The 22,578-nt window shown below is 39.3% G+C and overlaps 1 long non-coding RNA gene across 1 annotated transcript in view; it reads right to left on the bottom strand.

The window, feature by feature from the left end:
* LOC119238244 (uncharacterized) overlaps positions 1 to 22,210 on the bottom strand; it is a 200,098-nt gene extending 177,888 nt beyond the window's left edge. The window contains exon 1 of the long non-coding RNA XR_005123506.2: positions 22,093 to 22,210. This is a non-coding gene — a long non-coding RNA (uncharacterized LOC119238244). The remainder of the gene's footprint in view (positions 1 to 22,092) is intronic.
* Between the last annotated feature and the right edge of the window lie 368 nt (positions 22,211 to 22,578).

The following is a 22,578-nucleotide window of genomic DNA, read 5'->3' as shown; positions in this document are numbered from 1 at the left end:
ACTAGGAAACTGACAAATACAACATGGGTTGACATGCAAGACTTAAGAAAATATAGAACATCTCTCCTTAACCATTAGTCCTCAAAAGAAGGGCCCTTGTGCTTCTTTGCAAGTAAGAATTCTGAGAAACATTCACTTCTCACTAGGTTATTTTTCTAATAGCTTATCTGGCTGAGACAGAAAACAATGGAGGTCATAGTTGCCAAACATAAAAATTTAGTTATATAAGTTGTATTAAATAATTTAAATGGACCATTTAACTAATTCTGAGTTTTTCCACAGAGTCAAAGGTCTTTAACTCCCATTTTTACTCAGAATATTCTTCCTTGAGAATCAGGAGTGGAAAGAAAACAAGTAAGTCAGAGACAACTGTAGATTTACTCAGAGCCATTTTAAGCCTGTCATGTCCCTGAATATTAAATGTTAAGAGCATCATAAAATTCAAGTTGCACTGGATGAATTCCACACACACCAACCAATGCAGTTTTCTAGGAACAAAAGCTATCAACTTTTTAAGGCACAAGATTAAGCCTCCAGATGGGCTTCTTCTGAAGGGTGGGTTTCCGTGTTCTTGTTTGACTCTCCAGCCCACCCTGAGCTTCTCTTTCTAGAGGAGAGTCTGGGACATCATGTTCACACAACAGCCCTGTTGAGGGGTAGACCGATAAGTTACCAGATACTTAGACCATATGGCATTGATTTATGGGTGCTTGGAGTCCCTGACAGTTAACCCATTTATTTCCAAATAAGCTGCTTCCTGTCAGACAAAATACCTAACAATCTTCCTCTAGATTGTTAAAAGACCTTTGGCTCTGAAAGACCTATTTATCTTATTCCCAGAGGAAACCAAAATGTCCTTGGTAAAAGTACGACCTCCAGGTTATTAGCAACAACTGCACTCCCTAAACTGCCTCAGATGAAATGTCAAGGCAGGCAACAGCAGAGAAACCATGAGGCCTGTGTTGAGGGACACAGACCATAAGGGACTAGACCCATACAGTGCTTAGGAGCAAGCTGTTGGAAGGAACTAGGAAAACAATTCTGCCTCCTTCTTCTCTCTTCTTGGGCTGGGGGCAGGCAGATAGACATACCACTCACAGAACTACTATCATTTTCTTAGATTAGAGATGCCAGGTAGGAGGCAGAGAGAAAAGCCATTTCTTTTTTCTAGGTAAGAAAGTGCCACAGACTTGTTTAAAGGAAAAACTATAGACTTGTGTTAGAAACTCCCAGTTCTAATCCATGGAGGGTAGGTGGTAAAGTCCAAGATCAAAATCAATTAGGAAAATCCTTCTTAATATCGCCCTTCTGGAAAATTTTTGGTAAATATTAGCACTTTTCTCCCAGACTACTTAACAGGATGCTATTTTTCTTCATTTCTATTAACATAGCTCTAAAACACTTTGCGAAATTCTGCTTTCATGAATTTCTGAGGATTTCTGGCTCCTCATGACACCCTGCAGCTGCCATGTGAGGAAGAACAGAACTCTTGAGACCCAATTCTTGACAGAAGGGGTCTGCATGTCTTTTCTCCCACAAGGCATAAGAGGTATAAGAGCCTTGAAGGGTCTCAGCTGCCTATCACTTCTAATACTTTTTTCATTAAGGTCACTAGCAATTCTAGAGAAAAATCTAATTGAAGTCAAATGGAAGTAAAACCCAATACCTTTTTCTCTCTTTTCCACCTGTACTTGTTGTAGGTTTCCCCTTTAATACCCTCTTTTGTGGGGAACATTTCTCAACACCCCAGACAGGGTTAATTGCATTCTCTTTTCACCACTAAAGCTCCTATTCTTGCATTGTATTATCTGCTCATGAATCAGTTTTTCTCAATACCCTATGGGCAGCTCCAGGTCAGAAGAAAAAAGTCGGTTTCTTCTTAGTTTCCCATGTCTTACTGTCCCTAGGATGTGATAATTGCTCATAAATTTCTGGAATAGGTATAAAGTAATGAGATAAAAAGTTCAAGGGGCCCAAATAAGTATCTGTAAATAATTTTAAGATTTAAGGGATAAACCATATTCCATTAAAGATATTGAAACCTAAATATATTTTATTGTGGTCATTTAATTTTCAAGTAGAGGAAGAGGAAGAAAGACAGAATCATGGAGAAAACCAGAAAGAAGATCTTTTAAAAGTTCATACAAGAGAGTAAGAAGAAAGATCAAAGTAAAGCAATAGCTAGAGAGGTGAGAAAGAAAATTCAACAGTTTTGAAGCATTAGTACTGTTACAGGGCAGCCCCAATATAAAACGAGGTGCCTGACTGTGGGTCCTCACCCGTGTGCTTAAAAAGAACTTAACAATACTCTAATGCAGGCACACACGAAAGGTTAATAAAAGGTTTATTTACAAGGGAAGGGGAAATGTGAGGAAAGGTACAACTCAGGGAGAAAAGAGGGAAATAAAGTCTTAAATGCGTCCTACCCTTTCCGCTGCCCTGGATTCCAAATGGCACGCTGAGAGCTGGCCGAGAGCCATGAGTCATGAAGCCAAGATGGGAGAGCCCCCCAAGACCCACATGTCTGGTTTTATTCCAAACCTGGCTGCTTAACTCCACCCTCAGATCCCAGCAACCTTCCTTTTGGTGATGAAGGGATTTGTCTTTCCCAATATCTTGATGGCTTTGGTCTGGAGTGGGGGTGGGTCCACAAAGCCTGCATGGAATTAGCTCAGGACATCCTTTCCTCCTAACAGTACAAGAGTCTATAGTTAAATTTACTGTCATCTCTTAACATAGACTAATCATAACTACCCAACTGAAGTGTCAAAGAACTTCTGTAACTCACAGCTCTACAACTACTTTTTATCCTTAGACCGCCTGAGTTTTCATTTTGAAGGTCCAATTGGTTGGTCTGTAACTGTTGCCATTATAACCACTACTGTGTGGAAGACAATTCCCAGGTCTGAGTTTTTGTTCTTTTCACTCCACTGAGTAAGGTTGGCTTGTTCCACCTTAAAATGTTATAGGCAAAGATCTGCCACACCCAAATAGGCCTTTTCAGCAAGAGGTTTATTTCTTGAGAGAGACTGAAGGTTGGGTGGAAGTTGCTTTTGATATTTATATGTAAATTTATCTCTGTAAGGGTCTATTCAGGAATATCTACTCTCCTTTATCTCTTTCCAAAGGAGCAGATAAAATTAAATCTGCATACCTTTTGTGATCTTACCCAGTAAACACCCTAACTAAACCTCCTCTTCCTTCCCTCTACCTCTCCCCGGGCAGCTAAGCTACTGAAATGGCCTCTAAAGCCCTTTGGGCCAATAACTCAGGCTTGCTTTTTCCATGCATACAGGAGGTATAGATGTCATTATTAAACTTCTGGTTTTTTTCCTCTTATCAGTCTGTCTGATGTTTGTTTACTGGCCAGCCTAGAAGAACCCAGAGGAGTATGGGATGATTTCCTTTGTGCCCAACACCATCAAAATAGCAATTTTTAAAAGTTTCAAACAAATTTACTTATGTGAATTGACATAAATGGAATTGCAAACAAATTAAGATATTTGCTTTAACTGCTTTCCTTTCTAAGTATAGACTTTTAAGAATATGAGTATTTTCATATTTTGTTCTATTTTCTTTTCTGTGAGATTGACCTTTCCATCTCAGACTTACCTTGCTAAAATGACTTCCTAAAATGACTTCAGGTCCATAACTATTACCCACTTTCCTTTGTAGGCCCTATCTATTTTTATTACTTAGCAATAGTTTCCCTCAAGCAGGGTTGTGGTAATTAAACAGAATAACAGGGAATGACTCAGATCCCTGATCCAAATTTCTCTTCCAGCTCCAACTTCCAAAAATAGCTCTCTATTAGTCAAAAGGGCCATTTCAGTAATATTCATTGTTTAGAGGGTCTGTGAATATTCTTTAAACTGAGAAACCTTGGAGAATTTTTATGTTTTACTTTCACAGCAGGAGATTTCCCTGGATTAATGTGAAACATCAAGTCCTATGATTCTTTTTAAGCTTTCAAACCCAAAATATCATCATGAACCTTAGTTCCAGGATTTCTAGAAGGCAGCATGTTCTTTGGCCTTCAGGGTTATGTTTCATAAAACAACCCCACCCTCCCCACCGTCACCCCCCTACCCCAATGAAACATCTTAACTCTAAAGTTGTCTTATTTCTCAAGGGATTAATCTTGAAGATCTACACAAACATTTACAGAACAGAATTTGAAGCAACAATGATTCCTAGAAAAAACTATTTGCAAGAATCTTAAAAGTTACTTTCCCAAATCAGTCAACCAACTAACATCTATTGAGTAATGATTATACGCAAATTTATACAGCCAGAATTCACAGAAGAGGTACCCATTCCCTTCAAAATAGCTTATCAGCAGGACACCCTGGTGACACAAGGAGTTAAGACGCAACCTATGAAGCTGTCGAAGCCACTGCAGCACCAGTTCAATCCCTAGCCAGGGAGCTACCCACATGGTGCAGCAGACTTCTCCTGTCTTACCCGCTGCTCCCCTCAGCAGTGTATTTCAGTAGATCTGCCTGTTCTGTTTCCCACTCTGTCTCTAGTGAATCCTCTCACCCACCCCCCCACACCTCTGGACTGTACCCCAGTTCTTGTATGTATAATATTTTAAAAAATAGCTTATCAGCGATCTATTTTAATATTTGATATTAATATTGTATGTCCACAATAAAAGGCTAAAGGACAATGACACAGATATAATGTGAGCCTCAAATTAATGATATGACAGTAAACAATCCCATCAGGTAAATTTTATATAGATTAAATAAAAAAATTAAAATACCTCTTCATTTATGCATAGAAGAACTAGGGTGTAGGCCTGTGGTACGGGGAGAGGGGGTGGAAGATTCACCAGAGATAAGGTGGGGAGCAAAACAGGTGGATCTACTGAAATATACTGCTGAGGGGAGCAGCGGGTGATACAGGAGAGGTCTGCTGTGCCAAGTGTCAGCTCCCTGGATGGGGATTGAACTCATGCTGCGGTGGCTGGCGATAGCTTGCTAAGCACTGAGACTTTAACCCCTGTGCCATCAGGGAGACACTAAAGAGGTATTTTAAAGCCTCAGTGGGAATCTGGAATTTAAATAAAGTCTACTATTATACATGCTTCAAGTGGGGGTGAAGGTGGAAATGAGCATTAGAAAAAGAGAAACTTTCATTTGCTACCCACGAGTGTCCTTCAAGTCTCCTTGGCCTGACTTCACTCCTGCTGGCCCTCCACCTAGCTGCTCCAACTGTTCAAGTGCACACATTCCCTCCTTTTCAACTCCAAGAACAAAGACCCTTTCTCCATTAAGTAGCTTTTTGCTCTGCAACTAGAGTTCAAGATCCTCAGGGGAAAGAGCCAGTCAAAGTTACCTTTGCTTACCCCTAGTATGTAAATTAAGTCCTTGCATTATTTATTTGTTACTTTTTTTTATTCATACATACAACACAAATTTATTGAACAATTCACTATGTACCAGTAACATTCTAAGAGATATGGGAAAACAATTGATCAATAAATACAACAAATAAATATACAACATACCCACTGCTTATAAGTCCTATGGAAAAGAATACAACTAAGGATCGGCTGGAAATAGTGAAGATTCACTGATCAGCATTTACTCTACTGAAAAAGTGATACCCTAGTTTAAAATAAAAAAGAAGTAAGCCCAAAATAGGGCTTCTCCCCTGAGCAGAATAAAGCCCACCTAATAAAATCCAGCTTCAAGATCAAACAGCACTTGTTCTGGAGACATAATTGATAATGAGACACAGATTCTCTGAGCCTCCATTTCTATGTGAAGAAGTATCACTGCCACAAAGAAGGAACCAGGTTATAAGGTCTACACAAATGCAGTGCAAGGGGGAGGTAAATGGACAGAGAGGGCAGTGGCATCCATTTTCCTCAAGCAGTTCCCTCTGCAGGAAGGTGACCTCTCACGTCCTCAGGCTGCCTGTCACATGCTCACCGAAGCTGGCATCCACAGCCCTGGCAGCCCCTAAGGAGAACAGTGCCTCAGCCCTGTACCCAAATAGGGCCACGCTACAGTGCAGAACAGAAATGTGCAATTAAAACTTATTTGCATTATGACTTTAAAATATACTAAGTAGGTAAGGCAAGAGGGGGTAATCTCTTAATTACTTTCATAATCAAAGCACTGAAGTGTAGGCAGGAAGAACCATGCACAGGAGTGTTTGTTCCCAGGATCAAGCTAGGCTGCTGTGGAAATGAGCAGAAAGTCACTCAGCAGCCTCTTCCTATGAGGAATCCATCAAAGCAAAGACTCAGCACAAAGAAAGAGAAGAGAATTCCAAAAGGATGTTGGCCCCTCCTTGGTGACCATCTCCTTCATGAGCCAACAAACCACTCCTGCTAATGTCTAAATGCTGACCCTGGGTTTTAGCAGAGAATATTCTAAAATGCAGAGCATCAGTCACAACTGCTTCTGAGGGGACAATGCAGTGCTTGGCACACTGTCATTGCTCAGGAACACTGCTGTGAGTGGAAGAAAGCATGTGTGCACTGGAGTTTGCTTCAGCATGGCCCATGCTCTGTAATATATGCCTACTGCCCTGACCATAGATGAAGTGGCCATAGAGGAATGTCTGACCCCAAGGCAGGAGTTTTGAGGCAGGTGGGATATACATGAGGGTGTCTAGCAGGGTGACACTGTAACCAATACTGGAGGGTAAAGAAGAGATTCCATAAAAGGAACAGGAAGAAAAATGTATGAGGAAAGAAAGATGACAGTGAAAGCAAATGGGACACAGGAAGCCATGCATAAAAGACATAAATAAGTAGAAGCCACATGATTTAAATGATGAAGTGAATGCATAGTGGTCTGTGGCTGTATGGTCAGAAGGGATCTAGGGGCACTGTCACAGCTCTGGTGGCCTTGGGTCCTAGATGGCAGTCTAGACCTGCAAGGCTTGATGGTGTTGTCACAATGCCCCACCAAAACTTAATCCTGGTAGGGGGAGGACATGAGACTGACTTTCTTTTGATTCCCTACAATCAACCCGCATTAAAAGTCTCTGAAGTCATGTGAGAAAACATGAGAGATTAAGGAAGGGACAACAATTAAGACCACTGAGATGTTGAGAGAGGAAACTCTCTTGGGAATTTCCAAAAACCTGTTACTGCCCATTTCAGAGTTGCCTGGAGGATTTGCTTTTAAAAATTGAAGAGTCTTATGTTTAAGTGCACAGGTTGTCTGGGATCGAGCCCAGCTGGGATTTCTCTTTCTTACCATTCTTTGAGATACACCCAAGGACATAATGCGCTTGTCCTTCTAATATTGTCAGATTTATACCTTAGCTAGTGCTCTTGCTAAATTACCACTTAATGTGTATGAACTTAATGCATCTTTATTATAAAGCTTTTAGAGAATTCAGACAAGCAAAAAAAGTTTAGAAAGCATCTGAAACTTAAACAGTGACATAACTAAACACTTGTGTATTTTCCAATTTTTCTTTAAGACAGGCATTAGATATGTCAAAGTAAAAATAGCAGATACAAAGTAGTCTATCTTGAACACTTTCATGTCATTAAGCATTTTTCTCCATTACCTCTAATAGTTGTATATTGCTAAGAGTTGATATCAAAATTAACAACCAATTCCCTATAGCTGGGCTTTTAAATTGTTTCCAATTAATCTCATAGAAATACTCTGAAGAACCACCTTGTATAAAATTTTGGTGCATATACCTGATGGGTCTTTAGCATAAACCCTTAAGTGGAAATGCTAGGGGAGGGAAAGTATTCAAAATTGTGAAGTGTTTAAAATTTATTATCAAATGGGGCCTCCCCTGGTGGCGCAGTGGTTGAGTGCTGGGTTGCGAGGCTGCCCACAGCCTCTGCAGCGCCAGTTCAATCCCCAGCCACGGGCGAGGGTCTCACACACACACAAAAAATTATTATCAAATGGCTATCCAGATTTCATAGTAATCTAAACTCTCAAAAGCAGTATGCAAGTATGTCTCCATTTCCTATGCTCTTGTTAACACTGGAAATTATTTAAAAATCCTGGTAATGTTTTCTTGATGCCCTAATAATAGTAATTCTCAATATTGCTTCTCATTAAAATTGTCTGAGGAGCTTTTGAAAATACCAATACCTAGACTTCATTCACTGAAATAATTCAGATTCATAAGTGAGGCCTGGACATTTACCTAAAAGAAACTATAGACTTAAAAAGATAGTCACTAAAAACACCCCTACTTGAGAGTGAAATGCTACCCTGAGTAGGAAGCATCCACACAACAGAATTCTGAGCAAGATTTTTTTGGTGTAGTCCTTGTCCTTCGCCCCCTAGGTTTTATAAGCTCAAGGGAAACAACCATTATCCTAAGGAATATCTGAGAATTTTCTTTAAACAATCATAACTGAATCCACTTATTCATCAATTTAAAATACTTATTAAGCATCTATTTACATTTTGCCCTCCCCTCTGCCTCATTTCCTCCTGCCCTTCCTCCGGACCTTAGCTCCAACATCGCTTCCTCAAGAACTCCTCCTGACCTGCTGTCTATACCTCCTCTCCCTCTCCTGTCTCTAACACATCAAATAAATCTCTTGGGAGCACTTAATTCAATCGTGATTTTTCTCATTGACATTTTGAGATGTATTTGCTGTGATTGAAAATACTTAGGGAAATTTGTGAATGCAATTTGGTATTTGGAAGTGGACAGGATTTGAACGGGTGGAAAGGAGTGGACAGAGGTACACAAGCCAGAATCATTAGTTTTTATCATTTACAAACAACAGTAGAAATACACTGAAAAACAAAATTCTCCTCCAAATTCTACACATCCATACATGGAAATACTATTATTATTTTGAGCATTTGCAGGCTCAAGAAATAAACTGTGGTTACTGTACCAAACAGGAATGTTCAACTTGGATGAGAGAGGAGACCTACATCTATTTCATGAAGGTGATACTGATTGTCAAGTCAAGAGAAGTCAAAAATTCAGCATTGAAGGTAAAATTGTCTCCTTGTATCATATCATGTCTAGATCTATATCCCTGTCAAGTGTTTTCAACTTTAATGAGTACAGGAGAAGCCAGTGCTGACTCCATTCTACTGGGCTCTCCTCCCAGGACATTTGTATCTCAGGATAGGCACTCTGTCCTTTGGAATAATGCCAGCTGTCACATCACTTTCAGTGTCTGTCAGTTCAAGAAAATCACCAGGCCTTGGCTGGCCTCATTGTGTCTGGACAACTTCATTAACATGCGGGCCCAACAGACAGCAGGCCCAGGAGCCTCCACTGGGAGCACAATCTCTGCAACTGTGTGGGCCTCCCCAGTTCCCATATTCTGCTTCCTTGGCACCTAAGGAGGGTTTACAACTCCAGCAGGGAGTTCACCAGGATACCATTTACAGAGCTCCTTATGTCTAAATTCTAAAGCTCCTTGACAGTACCTTCTTAAAAGCTGCCAAACATATGTGAAAGTCATCACATTCCAACAAATTCCTATAAACCAAACTTAGTTTTACTACTTCATTTATACACTATGATGTGTATGATTTCATTACCAAATATTAAAGCAAAAATAATTTTTCTAAAAAGGACTAAGGTGTCATCAGTGACCACCAACCATTATGTAGTTTATAGTTCATCTTCCAGAAAAATGTGCTAGTGTGGTTTGCCAAGCAGTCTTCCAATGGAGAAAGGCCAGGTTAATCCCTGACAGTATATCAACCTTCACCTTCCTGCCCTCCTCTTCCTTACAGAATGATATTTTCTAAAATATCATCTAAAAATATGCAGTATGGAGTTAATTTTGGGAAGATGGCACTAATAAAAAGGAAGGTCTATAGAATGGAAACAGGCAAAGTGCAATAGGGAGGACATGAGGTCTCCCCTATCTGAAAAGATATAATGGGATCTTTTTAAACCCCCACGAGTATTTGAAGTCAGATACATCAAGCAGGAGACAGAAAAAATAGTAAGTCTGACTGGAGTTTTTACTATGTCTACCATACCTTTCATGAGCATAATTTTATCTAACAATCACAACCAAGTTGTAAGGATAATATTATTTCCAAGTTGCAGAAGAAATGGAGACACAGAAATTAATTTTTCCAGAGTCATTCAGATAGAAAATAGCTCCACTAAGATTCAAACCAAGGTTTCACTGACTCCAAAACCCAGGCATTTAATCACTGTACAAGTCTGCTTCCTAAGTTAGAGAGACTTCAATATTTATTTTAAAATCACAAATGTACAGAGGCACTTCTGAATCTGTTAGGCTCCAAAGTTCACAGAGCAACATTCACAGCTACCCTGAAGAATGAGGCACCACAATATCAACCTACCTACTTTGCAAATTATAAAAACTACATGTATTCATTACTTCAATCAATAAATATTATAGACTACATGCTTTTTGCCAAGCAATAGTCTAGGATCTGATGGCATACATGTTAAAAACACCTGCTTTCTTGGTGGTCACAATCTTAACAGGAAAAGCAAATAGACAAACCTATGAAAAAAAGACAAGATTGATGAATAAATCAAACTGGGTAAAGTGTTTGAGAGTGTGGTGGCTTGCCCAATTACACCAGCGATTGAGTATTTTTAACTGTGTCCCAAACTGAACTCTTCACTTCTCTTCATGCTTCTGCTCCATCTCAGCAACTAGCGAAAAAAAAAAAAAGCTTGGAGTCAGCCTGGACATCTTTTCTTCTCACATTATATATTGAGTCCATCAGCAGAGCCTGTTGATGCTACAATCAAAATAGTTTCAGAATCTAGTCTCTGCTTATCAACTCCTCTGCTACCACCCTGATTCAACACAGGAATATTTCAATAGCCCCTAACTAGTATACTGCTCCCCATCCATTCTCAATAGCTGACAGTTGATCCTGTTAAACATAGGGTCTTTGCACTAGCCATCCCTCCTCACCTCCTTCAAGTCTTTGCTCAAATGTCTTTTTCTTGCTGAGCCCAACTTTCTAGTTACCCAGCTCTATTTTTTCTCCATTTCCTTAACACATGCTAAAGTTCTATGCAGTGTACTTGTTCATTATATTTTTTGCTTATAGTCTATCTCCTTCCATAAGAATATAAATTTCTCAAGGGCAGAATTTTTGTCTATTTTTTTTAACTAATGCATCACCAAGGCATAGAATAGTTCCTGGTGTGTTCCTTGATATTTTCTCAACAAATGTTCAGAAACTCCCCTTTGGACACAGCCGAAGAAAATATTAGTAAACTTGATATACAGACTGAAGCACACAGAAAAAGAGGCACTGGAAATCTAGAACAAAAGAAATGCAAGGAGCACTCTGAAAAGTCAATATGAGCACATAACTGGAGTTACAGCAGGCACAGAGCAGACAGGAGCAGTATTTGAAGAGACAATGAGAATTTTTCAAAAATGAGGAAATACAAGCCAGATTCAGGAAGTATCATAAAACTTAAGCAGAGAAAATACAGCAAAAATCACAACTCATGGTGAAAATTGCATGAAACAAAATCAGAGAAATATCTTTATTCTGAGCATTACTATTCTGAAACGTTGCTAAGGATTATATTACCTCCCACTCAGTTTTGTGGTCCTTTGATTTTCCTCTGTTCATTTACAGAAACCCAAACCCTGAAGACAAAGATAAGGATAGAACTCTAGAATTCCCCTCTCAATAAAATTCAGTTCTCAAATACTAGAGACTTTTCGGTATAATTTCTCACACTACTAGCAGAAAGTGTAGGCAAACAAATTTTAGATGAGTAAATGCCATTCACTTATAAAAGATACACTGATCTAAAAGGTAACATTCTAGAAATGCCATTACTCTTCCTCTCTGAAATTCTATGAAGGTAATGGTGCCAACAGAGATTAGCTTTTCACCGTCAGAGTACACTAACCCCGGTGACAGGCAGAGAGGGACAAGGTGTCCAGGGCCTATCTCTACAGCGTCAATGAAATAATGAAGACAGTTGAAAAATTCCAAATAGCCTGGTCTAATATGCAGACACCGATCTTTTAAATATTCAAATAACATTCTGAATGCACATTTCTATCAGCTACAGTTGAAAAGGAACAGTAGCTACAAGGCATTTTGTCAGATGTTTAAGAAAAAGGCAAAGCATCACATCCATTACCCATCAGATACTTTTTTTAATATAAAATGAGCCACTCTGCCATGCCACTGTACTAAATATAGGGTGGTTTGATTTAGTGTCAATAGATGTTTAGGCTTGATTATCTGAAAATGAGAAACTAATATAATCCCAGCCCCTGAAGTGTAAAGATGCTGTATAGTGAAAAATCTTAGATGAATTCAACATGTTAATTTTGAGGGTTTTGTAAGCTAATGGAATAATTCTCTAGTAAAAGTAGCTACATTCTCTCTTTAAAGCCTGTCATCTTTTTCTCGTAGATCAGAAACATGGCAGCAAGAATGCCACTGTCCTTTGCTAGTTGTCAGAAGCATTTTGAAGAATTTCATTTGACTCTGGAAAAGTCATTTTAAAATGGAACTAAAGAGAGCATTCAAGATTTAATGACGAAATTGCTTTGTTCTTCAGAAAGATCATTATGGAAACATGTAAAAAATTTTTCTCCAAATGACAGAGTTGTCATCTTAGTCAAATCAATGTGACACCATACTAGACAGTGAGAAAGAATGCACAAAAAAGCAGAGTGGAGGTTATCCAAGGTCATGTTCAGCATCAAGGCTGAGAAGGGAATAACATGGAGCACAGCCTAGGGTGCAGACTTACAGAGGGAGCAGTGTTCCCATGGAGATTATGGTCTTGAGATGATAAACCAGTCCTTGGACTTACTTGAATCCACTCCCAGGTGTTGTTACCTTAGGCTGAAAACTGAATAGAGCATGACATCCTGTGCACTGGAAGTTCAGATGACAGGGTGAGAAGGATGTGAGGGAAGGATGGTTTTCAGAGGCAGTATCCTTTAGGATACCACCTGAAACAGCCTTATAATTATACACCCACATGGACATAAGCATGATATTTTGATTATTTATTCCTTGGTCATTTATCATGCCACCTGCCAAACACTGTGCTAAGTGCTTTACTTACTATATCTCATTTAATCTTCACAAGATCCCATAAGACAGTCCACAGGACATTATTATTCCAGTTTTACAGATGAAAAACCAGGAGTTGATTTACTTGTCCAAAGTTACAGCTAGTTAGTGGAAGAGCTCAAATAGAAATCCAGGCTTATCTGGGCTCTAAAAATGTGTGCTTTTATCACTAAATAGAGAACATCCTACTGACCTTCCAAGTGCTGCTTTTCCTCTCAATTCATGGTCTTACTGCTGTTCATCACCATTTCCTAAATTAGTATAAAAACACATCAGCACCCAAGTCTCCACCAGGTCACCAAGACACAGTCATCCTGACATTTCAAGGCAAGGTACCAGGTCAACATGCATATTACAAAGAAATAGTTCAACTACTTTGAGATCCCTCAGGTAGATCAGGAATCTAAAAAATGGTTAGAGTTTAAAGAGGAATTTTCAAGAGATTACTGGAGAATTCCAACCTATGAACCAGAACATCTGGGACAGGCAAGGCAGGGGCTATCTATCCCCCATTACACTCCTACTAAGGACAATTTTAACTGAACCACTTTGATAACTTGATATAGGTTCCCTGTGGTTGGGAGATACTGAAGACAGGGACGCACTTGCTAAATAACTACACCACCACCCATGGTCAAGTCAATGTGGGCCTTTCCCATGGGACAAGAGACACAGGCCACAAGGATAGGTGAAGGCATTCCTCCTGGGAAGGTGAAGGAATTCCTCCATCCATGCCAGTGTGTGGGATGGACCTAGAGAAGCAGAGGGTGGGAGAAGTGGCTGATCTAAATGAAGGCCGCATCCAAATTATACAAGCTGTTCTAAGGAAGCCCAAAGTGGCACTCCAGGGAAGCACTGAAAAACATTTGTTTTAAACCACTGCCACACAGAGTCAAATTCAAAGAGGATACCAGACCCAACAGAGTAGGAAATTTTCTACTTCTTCCCTCCTGCACCCCATCCTTGTGGGGTATAAACAGTAATTGGTGAGTTCGTGCAGAGGTCAGAAGAGCAGACCAAATAGTTTTCTCCCTAGCTGCCAAATCAGGCCTTCAGCATGAACTGAGAGAGGGCACAGAGAAGCCTTTCCTTAGAATGGAAAATTAAGTATTGATTGAGATCTTGGACTGGACACTGAATTGAACATTGGAGACCGAAAGTTACTGAAATGAAACTGTTTTTACGCATAAACTACCCATTATTTATGAGTAAGAAGAAAAGTAATCTAGTGATAAGAATTTATTCAGAGAAAGCCAGTCAGTTTTGACTCATCTCCCATGAATTGTGTAACTCCCATAGCTTCTGCACAATTAGCGCCTTCCTGCAGAGCATTTTAGAAATGGGAAATCCAAGGCGCAGTCAGGAACTTGGACTAGCCATAAGCCCTTAAAAACAACCAAAACTATTCTATCTCTTACATTCTTCAAATTTCACAGGCACAGAATTAGCCTGCCACTGGAAAAGATAGGGATTCACATGCAAGAAAAGACAACATTTAACAGGCAATGATAATGAGTGATTGTACCCAAAATCATTCTGCCACTCAACTTTTTCCTTAACCAAAAAAAAAAAAAAAAAAAAAAGCATGTTCATTTCTAAAAATTTCCAAAACACAAAAAAGACTAATAAGACAGGTAACACAAGATACCACAAAAGTGATTACTATCTGTTAGACTTTCTATTAATTGTTCTACCTGAATTCACTTTTGATCCTCCCAATAATGTTATGGGATAGGTATGTTTCTTATTGTGTAAGGGGAAAGATTTACAGGCAAAAATCAACAAACAAGTGATATAAAACAGCATATATTTAGAGAGAAAATAAGTTTTGCCTAGGAAAACTGGGCATAACATTAGAAATCATCTAAATAATATCTTATTTTTGAATATTAAAGTGATGCACTCTTATTGTACTTGGGAAACTTGAAAAAGGAAATGTACATTTTATTCATTTTCTTACACAGCTGGAATCATGGCACATTTTACTTGGTAAAGTGTTTTTTGATTAATAACAAGAATATTGCCTCCATAATTATTCTTCAAACATTAATTTTTAATGAAATTTTAATGAATATTTAGTGTTCTCTCCTATTGATAAATGATACATTTAAAAAATCCTTGTTAACTTACCCAAACCCCTTTCACACTATTATAGCAAAATTCTTGAAGAAATTCTTGTGAAAATTCTTGAAGAAAAAATCTATGTGTAACTCTTTTGTTATGGAGCAGTGCAATAGTCAGTTCCGCTCAAGTTAAGCTGCAGTAACAACCTCAACATTCAGTGGTTTACTAAAGACAAGGTCAGAGACAATTTTCTTATTTACATTATATGCCTGCTCTGCTCTATCTCTGGAATTCAGGCTGGAGAAGGAACCTAGCAGAGTCATTACAATTTTCAGAGCAGAGGCAAAGGAAAAATGGCAAAACTATGCACTATTTCCCAAAGCTCCTATGGGAGAACTGCAGGCATTGCTTCCACTCTTGCTTTATTGACTACAGCATGTCACATGGACAAGCCTGACATTACTAGAAGAGATCCATATAAACTTCTGTCAGGGACCTATAGAGATGGTTCTGGATGGAAGAGCAGCAATTGCTTTGTCAATGCAATCTTGCATAGGGAGGAAAGGATGTCTTTGGTTTGAAAGGATGAAGGGAGCTTTTCAGGTAAGAAAAATGCAAAGGGAATGAGAAGCATATTCCAGGGAATGAGGGGAAATCACATGAAAAGACAATAGGCTGTGAAAGAAAAATTCATGTCTCAGGAACAGCAAATTCCAGTGGCCATGTGGATGGTAATGTTAGTGAATGTTAGTAAATGCAAGGATGAGAAGTCAGAATGGTCCCAAACCAAACATCCTTCCTCCCACCACAGAGACTCAAGGAAGATAGCTGTGTCAGAGATGGAATAAAATATATATTATTATATTATATACGTGATAGAAAAAGTCCCTGATACACAACGGCCATAGTCCAAACTTCATGTAAATTCTCAACACATTTAAACATTATTCATGGTCCTGTGAATTTGGTTTAAAGTCATCCAGAATCTTCCAGAACCAACCTGCAGTCTGTTCAGAGGAAGACTGTCATTCTAGGTCATGGAAAAAGTTATTTTCCCAGGACGCTGAGCAAAATATGGTAAATGAAAATGAGACATGAAAGGAAGCAAGATACCACAAAAGAACTGCAGATGAAAAATTAGAAATAGACATAGATACCAGTTAACTGGGATTATCAGAAACATTATCAAACAAGTAAACTATTTACTGTGATTAAAAAATTATCAAGGCAAGCTGACATGCTTGGAAGTACAAAGTCAAAGTGAAGGTCCACCTTGGTTCCTGGACCAGCCTGCAGTGTCCAGCAGACATCCTCCCAGAGCCTCTCTACTGTAGAGAAACTTCCCAGCCCAGTGGGGTACTCTGTTCCACTGCATCAACTCAAGTTTATTCAAAACCATAATCTCCAGTGAATACAGCATCACAGGGATTCCTTTCTTTTCCAATGCAATCTACAAGCCTTACTGGAAGGATCTTGATCTCACAGGGAACAGTTCAACTCCCTAGCTGCATGCGTCTCTGAATGGATCCAGAAAGGTACCTTACTGACGATGGACAGCTGCCCTAACTTGAGGCTAGCTTAGGTCCACCCCAAAGGCAAACATGGAATAAAGAATTAACATCTTCAGATGTTCTTTCACGTTGACAGGGCTGCTTTTATTTATGGTTTGTTGCAGATACAGTGCTTTTCTGGGTATAACTCTGTCCTTCACACAATGCAAATTCTTCCAAATTTCTGTCACCACATTGACTCCCTGTGTCTTTTTGGAGTGGGAGTATAAATGTTATCTTTCCAGTTTGGCTAAGAAGCACAGAACCATAGCACACGCCAAGAGCTCAATAAGAAGTTATTGAGTGGCATTTTTGAAGAAAGTTGGGACACGACACTGACAGTTGGCAGGCAGACATTTTAAAAATCAACCAATTTCGATTTTCCTAATCATTTTATGTTAATTTTTATCTTAACTTTTAATCAATACCAGGAATGGGAGACTGGGTAGAATGCCAGTATTTGCACATAGTAGTGTTCCCAAATGCTTTTGAGTATTTCAAGTAATCATGGAGTCTCACAGGAAATCAATGTGGGTAGCATTTTGACTCGGTTCATCACCCACATTCAGGCTGGGTTATGCTGCCGTGGAAAGAGCTACCTGAAACATGAGCATCAGGTCTGAGAAGAACCTCAACTGACACCCTTGAACAGGTATTTGCTAGGACCCAACGATAGGCTCACAGAACAAAATATAGTGTTGGTTGGAGATGTTGTGGAAAATAAATGAATCGTCTTTTCATCATTTTTTTCTTTTGATACAGATTATATGAAGTGAGGTATACATGGACAGCCTATTTTGTCATTTTTTTATTCTTTGAACAATGCTATAAGGAACCATAAAATACCTGGCAAAATCCATACACAACCCCCCCCCAAAAAAAAGTTACCAGAATACAGTCTGTGAGGGTTTTGAAAGAGTAGTACTTAGTAACAGTTTCCTTTAATAATAAACTATACGTGCAATTAATAAAAACAAAAAACCCAAAGCAGAAAATTCACGCAGATGAAAATACTTCTTAAAATGGTCCTTGAGGATTCTGCAAGAATGTGACCTCCCATATTTACTAAAACAAAATCTTTCTTAGGTCCTATTAAGGGGCAGGGGAGTAGATAAACATGCTTTATTCTCAGAGAGACAGCCAAAAATTTATAAAGGAGAGCATCATAGTAAAAAAGTATAATGAAACAGTTAAATGGGAATATATACCAAGATGCTAACAGGAAAATATAAGATGAGGTGCAATGATTTAAGAAGCTAAAAAGACACTTCTCCAAAGAGGAAATGCTAATGGCCAACAGGTGTATGAAAAAATGTTCAACATCACTTATAATCAGGGAAATGGAAATCAAAACCACAATGAGATACCACCTTACACCAGCAAGAATGGCAAAAAAAAAAAAAAAAAAAACAGGCCACAGCAAATGTTGGGGAGGATGATGCGGAGAAAAAGGAAAACTTCTATACTGCTGGTGGGAATGCAAACTGGTCCAGCCACTATGGAAAGCTGTGTGAGATTCCTGAAACTACTAAAAAATATAGCTACCATATGACCCAGCAATTCTAATCCTAGGAATCTACCCAAAGGACACAAAAACATTAATTCAAAAAGATACCTGCACCCCTATGTTAATTGCAGCACTACTTACAATAATTAAGATATGGAAACAATCCAAATGTCCAAAAATAAATGACTGGATCAAGAAGATGTGGTACATATATACAATCAAAAAAGATAAACGTTTGTCATTTACAGCAACATGGATGGAGCTAGAAGGGATCATGTTCAGTGAAATAAGCCAGAAGGAAAAGGAAAAATATCTAATTGTTTCACTTATAGGAGGAATGTAGGGGAACCAATTAAGGGATCAGGAAAAATAATAATGATAATAAAACAACAAAACTAGCAGGCTACTGTAGATAAGACATATTATGCAATGGAAGGGTGGGGAAAGAGATCAGGGCAGGGAGAGAAAAGCACAGGGACTATGATGATGGTTCCTGGGTGAACTGGTGGTAGGAATTTTATGGGGAATACACAATGATGTAAGAGATATAAACTTAAAAAATAAATACAAAGTGAAAAAAAAAAAAAGAATTGCAGTATTTAGGTCCCTTCCTGGGGAACTAAATGAAAGCAAAATTAGAAAAGATTTACACAGTGTAATAGTTGGAGGTATCAAAGAAATGTGTTAAAAGATACATATCTGAAAGTGTACATATTCCTGCAAATAATTCCTTAGTCATCTAGGACATAAGTAAAATAATATGTGCTAATTTACAGATGTTATGATCATGCAGGTCAGACCTCCGTGGGACATTCCACAACTTGAGAATTTTTGCAAACTTTCACAGTCATCTCAATAATTAAAGGGGTGGCAAATAAATAACATCTTCACAAAAAGACTAAAGAAACATGATGATTTATGATCTCTTTGTTTATTTAAGGGCTATTAGTTAAGAAGATAGAGCAACTAAATTCAACATCCACTAGAATCAAGTAAACTGTGACATCAGCTGCATGATAGAGACTTTAGATTACTCCACACAGAAAGTCCTGGGCAAGAATTGCACATTGAACTGTAAAGTGGAGGAGGCTGTAGGATTATCTTCTGTGTAACAGAATTATAATAAAAGTTCACATAATTCACTTATCTACTTAAAAATCATGGGCATATAAACATTTTAAGTCTTACTGGTTTAGATTTTCAGTACATTAAATGCAGATTTTGAGGCCAAAGTTTCCATGGGAAAACATGCAAAACCATGATTTTGCTTCATTATATCATCCTTTATCTCAGCTACTCTTAATAACTATAACTTTCTCATCTTTTCCCCAGAAATGTTTCATAGCAGTGCTACTTTTTGAAATGATTAATTCCATTTTACATTACCCTTTATGTATGGAAGTCATCCTCTTAATTTTCTCCCTCTTCCTAGTTTTGGGAATTTAGGTAGCATTTAGTATTTCTTCTATCTCCTTCCTCAGACTGCTCATTAATTCCAGTCAATCCCCATCCAGATATTTATCTTTCTAAAATAGTTTTTAAAATCTATCTTCCAACAATATTTCCCCACCGCTACCCCATCTCATCTATCATTTTCTTTTCCCTAGTGTGGTGTCTAAATAAAGATGAGCTCATTGTCCTTCATCTCCCATGGGATAAGTTCCAAACAACAGATCTGGGGGGAAAAAAAAGGCCCTCCTGAACTGTTTGGGCTTTTTCTGTTTGGTATTTTCTAGACATTTTCTGTACCTGGAAAGAAGCTAAGCTGTGCTGTTGTAGCCGAGTTTCCTTCCTAGAGAGAAATAACATGTAAAGGAAGATGGAGAGGATCAAAAACCCTTGGACTTTTTATTGACCTTTTGGTCCCCAAATTCCACGTATATAACACTCCATTCTAATAGCTCATGTACACTGAAGGATTATGTGTGCTAGAAACTAGACTGAAAATTTTAAATTCACCATCAATTTAATCTCTATAACAACCCTTTATGGTATTAATAAGAATGGCTGACATTTATTGAGTTATTTGGCACTCCTCAATATTTTGCACATCCTACCTCATGGAATCATTGAGAAAATTTTGTGGACTAGGCATTTCCATTATCCCCATGTTAAAGATGAGGAAATTGAAGTGTACAGAGTAAGGCCACATAGTTAATCATGGAGAAACCAGGAGTTTATCTTAAAGGCATGCTGCTAACCACTATACTAGGCTGCCCCCTTTATCAAGCCATGAATGAGTGAACAAATAAATGATTGAATAACTAAAGAGAGTTTATGGACATTATCAAGTGTGAAAGTTGAATTATACCTGTAAGGTTGAGGCCGGGGCAGAGATGGGGTAGAGGAGGGGGAGCTTGAAAATGCTGCCACCTGCATCCTGGGAGCCAACTCTGCCTTGTTTGCATGGGCCCTGATAAGTAGCTTTGAAAGAACAAGAGTTCTGAGAGAAAAAAACTTCTTTGAAAAGCAACTTAGACTCCACATTCTCCACCTTCCTCCAAGGCTAGACCCTGCCCTATAAAAGCTCGCCCTTATGCCCCAACTGGTGCAAATTCTCCAACGCCCACAGGGGTCAGCGAATCTCAACCATGAGCGCAATACATTTCTTGCCTGTGAGAAACTTAGCCTGGCTTTCCTTTTCTTTACCGCACCAACACTTTCAATACCATCAAGTTTGGATGATACTATCATTTAAGAGCCTTTAAATTCTAGAATTCTGTAAAGTTAACAGCCCAAATAAATCAACTCAAAAGTTTTTGCTACCTCTTTAAGACTTACAATCCTAATTAAACGCCCCTTTCACCGCTGATGATCATCAAAAAGCTCTACAAAAATTAATTAGTAAGCTTTGTCAGTGTCTTTCTGATGAAAGGAAACACTGGTCCTAATCAAACAATACATATTGAAATACTCAGCATCGTAATGTGCATCAGTCAGTTCAAGGGGTGTCATTCTACTATGAGGAAATTTAAAACACAGCAGAAATCAGAAGGCAAGTACATGCAGACAGAAATAAGCATTTAAGAAAAAAGTTGATATCAGATTGACTAACGAGCATTCCTTTTACAATATTTATTCTCCCTAAGTGTATTTTTTTCAAAAATACAATATAGACTTTTTTTTATTCCCTAGTTTCATTTGAAAAGCAAAACACAGTCAGTTTGACCCAGAGATAGCCCAAGCTTCAAGGAAGAGAGAGTATTAGCTGCAGCTGTCCTGTGCCACTAATTGCCCTAACCCCAGCAAGGAACACAAACCATTCATCTTCCAGGGAGGTAAACATTGTTGAGCCACCACGTTGGCATAAAATTATCAACACCCTTTGCGTATTAACCATTACAGGAAAACTTTTAGACCCTCTTATCAAAAGCTGAGTTTACCATATTTTTTGAGAAACTATACTTATACCGAAAAACCATTTTCATTTTAGGCGGCAAGCTTGTTCTACTGATAATCATTGGACCTTCACATAAGTGCAAAAAATTTGAATTTAGAATCTTAGATGACCTCAAACAGTACACATGAGAAAACAGTGGATGTTTTTTAGGTCTCTGGCTTGTTAACAGCAGAGACTGGGTGAAATCTTGAGTTTTCTGTTCTTAGTGTCTATTACTTATTCGGCTGCACTACCCAGACTGCACAGTCAGGGTTCTGTGTTAAACATAAACAGAATGTACTTCAATAGATATGCCCCTCCACCCCACCCCAGCACACATTCGTGTTGCTTGGTGCTTGGTGAACATCCCTCCTACTGCCACTAGGAGGAACAAATGGCCCTGAGGATGAGGACATGCAGTGGAACAACCTCTGCAGAGGTCGGACTAGGGCTCGGGGGGGACCTCATCCTAAATTCGCAGCGACACCCCTGCCCCTTCGCCCACCAGCAGGGCAACACTTGGAGCGCCTGCCGGCACATTCGCAGTTCACTCACCCTTAACCGCTTCAGTGAGTCCTGCCACACACAGCCTTGGGCCAGCGCTGGGTCCCCAACTCCTTGCCGGTCCCTGGGACTAGAAGCCAGTGCACGGTGACTCCGACCTGGGCATCAGGGGAAGCGGTGACTACAATTTGATTGGGGCGTAAACAGACTCCTTATAAGGAGTCTGGGATTAGGAGCCGCCAGCACCTGGGGCACCCAGGTGATTCCCATTCCAGGACTCCATGCTGCCTCTGAGGATGCCTGACATCCCAGAGACACGAGATCCAGATCGTGCTTGCAGGAAGAGAGGTCTCAGCTGTGGAGTGTCAGGCCTGATTCTGCTGACCTCAGAGCCATGCCTGAGGATCAGGGCAGCCCAGCCCAGCCCAGCCCCTCCCTGACCCTCCCAGTACCCCTTTGTCCTCTTATCTGGACAGTCACTTATTATCCCCCATACCTGATGTTGTAACAGGGTGGTCCCCAGGAAAGGGGGAGGTT

The sequence above is a fragment of the Talpa occidentalis genome, unplaced genomic scaffold, assembly GCF_014898055.3.
Source record: "Talpa occidentalis isolate TD23 unplaced genomic scaffold, MPIMG_talOcc4v2.1 talOcc4.11, whole genome shotgun sequence".
NCBI lineage: Eukaryota > Metazoa > Chordata > Mammalia > Eulipotyphla > Talpidae > Talpa > Talpa occidentalis.
This window is presented reverse-complemented; position numbering and strand designations above follow the sequence as displayed.